This window comes from Pelecanus crispus, chromosome 5 (genome assembly GCF_030463565.1).
Source record: "Pelecanus crispus isolate bPelCri1 chromosome 5, bPelCri1.pri, whole genome shotgun sequence".
Classification (NCBI taxonomy): Eukaryota; Metazoa; Chordata; class Aves; order Pelecaniformes; family Pelecanidae; genus Pelecanus; species Pelecanus crispus.
The window spans coordinates 54,883,694-54,889,693 of NC_134647.1; positions in this window are offsets into that span (position 1 = coordinate 54,883,694).

A 6,000-nucleotide genomic window follows, 5' to 3' on the forward strand; every position below is an offset into this window, starting at 1 on the left:
ATTCCTAATTGGAAGAGAGAGCCATCATTTTGAAACATATTGCTCAATGGATGTTCTAAAATATTTTGTTTCAGAAATACTGAAATGATCATATCAAATATTTTTAGTTTGACTTTCTTGTTTGGATGTTTATATAAACTGACATGTTATGTGACATGATAATATAATACATTATATAGTATTGTAATAGTTGAAGTGAAACATTAGTTTCCTACAGAATACCCTAGTAAAATCAGTATATTTCCTGCCCCCAAATTTAGTGAAACAAGTCAGCAATTTCCAGAGGAAACAGTCATTTCAAGAGGAACAGTCCTGTCATGAAGTATTGACCCAAGCTCTTTTTCTCCAGGCGTATCCCATCCATTCAGGCAGCTTGCAGTGTGCCTGTTCTAAGGAGCAGCCACCTTAGGCTCTTTGACAGGCAAGAAGAAGAAACTGGCACCTCCAGAGCAATTCTGACCACCTCAGAGCTGAACTGGCTTGAAATAAGAGAGTCTCCCCTCTCCCTGGTGGTTGTACAGTAGGAATGAAAGTGCCTCCTTGTTATAACCAATTCAGCATCTTCATTGTTAATATCAAACAGAAGTGCAGTGTGATCTGAAGAGCTGTGACTGTGAAAACCAGAAAAAGGCATGGACTTGGATAACCAAACACCCACTAAAAATCAAAGTCATGGTACCGGGGCACTACATTAATGGAAGCAATATGTCACTGCATAATGCCAACTGACAAAAGCTTTGCCAGTTATTCCACTGTGTGCCCTGAGTACCTTTATGCCATTCACTTGTTTTTATCATTCTTTTAATCCAGGCTCCCCAGAGCGTTTACAATGGTATATCAGACAGTAGGCCTGTCCAGAGGAACTTGACTGTTATGTGTGATTAAAACCAGTTGTGTTGCATCCCATCCCTCTTCTCTTCCTTTGATGCTTCTTCCAACTTGCCAAGAAAATCCCTCCTCCTCTTGCCAAAAATGATTTGTTCTCTGTGGACATCACCACATCTCACTGAAGTAAAACAGATTACCTTTGATTTTAAGAGGAGGTAATTCTGTTTATCTGAGAGCAATAACAACACACTGTATTTCAAACATACAGGTTAATACCTGTCTCTTTCAATTGATGTCAAGTAGGCACTCCCAGACCTTTGTACCAAACAAAGCTCATGTTCTCATCATCACCGTAAATAACAATATTTGTATGACACTACATCCCTAGACCTTGAAGCATGCATTATCATTGTGTTTGGGGTAAGGAAACTGAGGCACAGAAGGGCAATCTGGGCCGCATTACAGCTTTACCTAAGTGGTAGCTGTGAGTGATTAACACCTCCACAACTCAGGCCACTACAGGAACTACAGAGTGGTTTGCAGGCAGACATAAACTTATTCTGGTTATGTTTGGAGCAGATTGAAACAGCATGGTTGCGGTTAGCCTGATTATTAGGCCAACCTGGTATGTCCTGCAAAGAGAGGGCTCAGGCTGAACATTGTGCTCATGAACATAAACAGCTTCTGCTTCTTTCAAAGCATTGGAAGAAAAACCTGGTGGATGCCTGCAGCAAAAACGAAGACAGAAAACTGGTGGAAAGTCTCTCTTCCCTGTATCTGTCTTCCAAAAGTGTTGAATTTGCAAGCATTTCAACCTGTTCTTGTATTTTCAGGGTCCTGAGACTAAGGTTTTTAGAGGCATTTGAAGATGCAGAAGTCCTGTAAGTGCACTGTGGCTTAGCAGATACCTATTGGTGTCTTTGAATGCTTGTAAGTCTCTGAAGATTTGGCTTGTAGGAACCTCAGCTTCACACAAGGCTACATTTTCAGAATTATCTAGGAGACCAGATTTGAAAGCATTTAAGTGCCTCTCAGTAGAGGTAGGCATCTAGAGGGATTTCTAAAGTGTTTGGCCAATTCAATCAAAGTTTAGCATCAGCATATCTTTGAAAGCCACTCAGGGAGATGTAGGCACCTTAGGTACAAATAATCTCACTTGATTTGAGACACCTAAATATAGATGTCTCTCCTAAGATAATTGTCTAGGCTCTCTTTGCAGTTAGTGGAGAAAAACTGGCCCATGCAGGAGACATTCATGGCAGGCCCATGCATTCATCTCATTCTGGATAGATGTATTAAAGATCCACGCAATAGTAAAGTCCTTCTGAAAGCTCCATTCAACTGTACCACTTTACAGTGACTTGAACTGATTTGTAGGTACATTATGCCTGATTGTCCCCCCCTCTCTATAACCTCTGACAATGTCCTGCGAATGTAAAATCCCGATTCAGAGACTATCTCTTCCAGATCTGTAGCAGAGATTCCCAAACAGTGGCACACATGCCACAAGTGCTGTCAAGCCTCTACAAAGTGGTACGCAATGCTTTCTGAGCAGCCTTCTATGTGCACATGCAGCCTGATGCTGCTGGGAGCAGCTTCAGTTCCTACTGCCACTGCTGCTGGGGCAATACTCCAGCATGGAAATCCTCTCACACTCCTCCAATAACAGAATAACAAACATACAGCATTGTCAACTCCAGAAAGTCAAAAATCACAGATCTATCTTCGAAGTCTTTGTTTGGAAGATTTCTCTGTGTGTGTACACACATGGTTAACAGTTGTACAGATGTATACACCTACATGTGGTATATACACAGTTTGTATTAGCCAAGGTGACCTGTGGTCCTTGGAATATGTGTGGCTTGCCAGCTTTTCACAAGGCATCTGCTGCAGTGGAACAGGCATGTAATGTGGATCCCCAGCCACACAAAGAAATGGTCCAGCACCATTTGCCAACGCAACCGTTTCTGGATCAGCATTGGATGTCACCTGCTCAACCTGGCTCCATCCCAGGACTCCATGGCAGTATCCCTTGGGTGACACCTGGCATGTCTCACTTGTAAAACCCACTCAGATCTGCCCTAGCCTCTTTGAATTGTGTTGCTTGTATCCTGAGCCTGTCAGTCATATGAGGATTTTGTAATGTGGTACATAGGATCAGCCAAGATGACCTAACGATCTTGTGGCTCCCTTCTCTATGGCTTCACGTAATCACAGGGCACACCAGGTGTGAGGTGCTTCTCAGCTAATTTGGACATCTGAGGTTAAGGTAATTGTCAAGACTTCCCATGATTGTTCACTGGGGAGAGATCACCTCCTCCCAGAAAGCTTCTTCCCTCCTGCGATGGTTATCCCATATACTCAACTGTAGAAGGAGCCTACAGGACTGTCTTAGGTTCATACAAGTTGTTCTTAGGTGTTTAAGTGAGGTGAGATGAATTCCAGCTCAAGTGCATGGGAATTCATGGACCCTGCTGTGAGACCAGTCTTCAGAGCATTCAAGTCTGTTCTTTCTCCCACAGATGTGGAACTTGGATCTGCAGCCCCAGCTGTAAAAATCTTACAACTCTGAAAGCTTCTACTGAGGACCAAAGTGAAGGTTGTCGGAAATTACTCCATCTTGGACCTTTTAGCATTTTCCTTTCAGAAGGTATGGGCACGGATACTCCTGAAAACTCAGTGGAATACAAAATTATGCTGATGTTTGGCTTGTACATCCCCCAGATAGACATGATGTGTTTCCTGAGGGGTGCTTTTTGCACTCTGGATTGATCAGTTTACCAATGAGCCAGGGCTGACCCTCTGTTGGGTCTTATTCAATAACACAATAGGTTTATTTATGGATCAGTACATGTGTTCATTGCTAAATAAACAAGTAGCTTCTCCTAAAATCAGGGTACCACTGGCAAACTCTCAAAAATCCAACCCATAAAATAAACAGACTCCAGGAGTTACCTGTGACTCCCACCACTGCAGTAACTTCAAGGTAACAAGAAGTCAATAAACCCCCATCAACAAAATCCCCACTGGGATCCAGCAGCTGAGACTCTGAAGCAGGAGTCATCAAGAGAAACTAAGTGATTCAGTAAAACATTAACGCTCCCAGAGGAACCATATTTGGGCTGCCTTGATTTGGTGAGAGGCAGCCCTGACCACTTACCAAAGGCAAAATGTAGGCCATTGAAGAGCCCCCTGTTTGGATAGTGTCTGTAGAGCCGCTCTGCTATCTGACTTGCTCCCTGCCTGTGATTAGGCTATGTATCATCCCTAGCTGTCTAGATGCCAAGGCAGAGGGACCCTGAGTAAATGAGTACTTTCTCACCCTACACTAAGTCATTTCACTGATCAGGTAGGATTCACTCTCTGTCTTTCTGTTCTAGATCTTGCAGATCCCCAAACTTATGTCTGATAGCACCTTCAGTTCACAGCATGCAGTAATTCTGATTTCAATGGGCAGAGCAAACCCTGCCTTTGCCCTAATGTAGCTGAGATCAGTAACTAATTGTCCCTTTTTCTGGGCATTTTCAGCACAGGCAGCTTTGTCCTGTCTCCCCCAACAGACTGCATTCTCTACAGCAAGGAGAGAAATACCACCTCACAATAGATGGCTGAGCACATCATTGCAGTGATCCAAACCAGCCACGCAACAGCCAGGACAGTGCACATACCAAACAGAAAGGATTTAGGAACCAGTGGACTACTTTCCATCGCTGCCCTCTCAGGTAGACAGATCTACTTACAGTCAGGCTTTTCTGGCCTCCAACATCTCAGCATCAGAGCATGTTATAATAATTAGTACATTGATCCGTTCCACTCCACTATCAGGAGTGGACTAGTTAGCTTCATTGCATGTATGGGATCCCCAGAAAGCAGAGTTACATTCATCTCATTTTACTTCAGCTGTTTAGTCCAACTGGTTATTACAACTGCCTAATAATCAGGGAAGCAATGCCAGTACCTCTGCAAGACTTTTCAGTCCATCCAATGCTAGTGGACAAATCTGGCATTAGGGATATCCTGTGTCTCTCTGCTGATCAGTGATTTGGTCTTCAGCTGGGACCATATACCTAATGTTAAATGAATTTAATCTCACCTTGAGGAAAGAGGAGCCTTAGAGAGTTGTATGCATTAGAGCAGGGAACAGAACCCACTTCTCCTTAGTCACAGCCATGTGCTCATGCCACTGAGCCATTCTCTCTCTTATTATATAAACTGGGGGGGATTTGGGTTACCAGCATGGTAAACAAGGATTTAACTACTTCCTCCCTCCTCACAAATAACTTTCCCTGAAATTAACATGGTAAACAGAGCCCTGGCTCTCAAAAAAGCCTTTCTGCTTGGTGGTGTTTTTGTAACTGATCCTCTGCTGGAAAACAAGCAACTCAAATTTCTGCTGTAAACAATCCAGGAGAACCTCTTAACAATAAGATTACAAAACAGTCTTATACCCTGCTCCACCAGGTCCTGTGTCAGAAGAGTGGACACCCACCCATGGATGGGCTTGTAATCCTGTGGGATAAATAAGCGCTAGGGCAGCTGGCAGCACACAGAGAGCGGCATAGAGTGCCTCACCCCCTTCCAGCTTTGTGCTCTGCTTGTCAGACAAAAGTGGACAGAGAAGCATCTAGCACCTGGGATCAGGAGCCAGAAAGAAGCTGTGGACTCATGCTGGGCATGTATGAGTTGCAAAGGTGGTGGCGGGAAAGGAGTGGGTTTTTTGACATAGAAAGTGGGACACTTGACAGGCTGGAATACTTTCATCCTCGAATACCCCATTGTGAGAATGGCTTTCAAATAATGACATATAAGGAAATAATAATCTTGTGTTTGTAGTTAACACCCTTTAAGGCTTAACTGCACCATGAAGGTTAGAAAGTTGTTCTTTCAGAACGAAAATTCTCACATAACTAGAGAATGTAGAAGTAGGTCTAACCTGCCTTTGCAGATTCTGTCCTTCCTTTCCGTCCCATAACAATGACTGCACACAAATAGCTGGATGTATCCATAGAAGCACAGTGGCAGAAATCAAAGATCAAGACAAATTGACGAGTAAGGAGAAGGCAGTCATAGACAGGAGAAAAGCGGGGATTGCGCTACTCCTTTTGACTGGGGAATAGCGAGAAACTTGCTGCCTGTCACATAGTCTAGGAATATGTGTTGGAACTGTGCCTT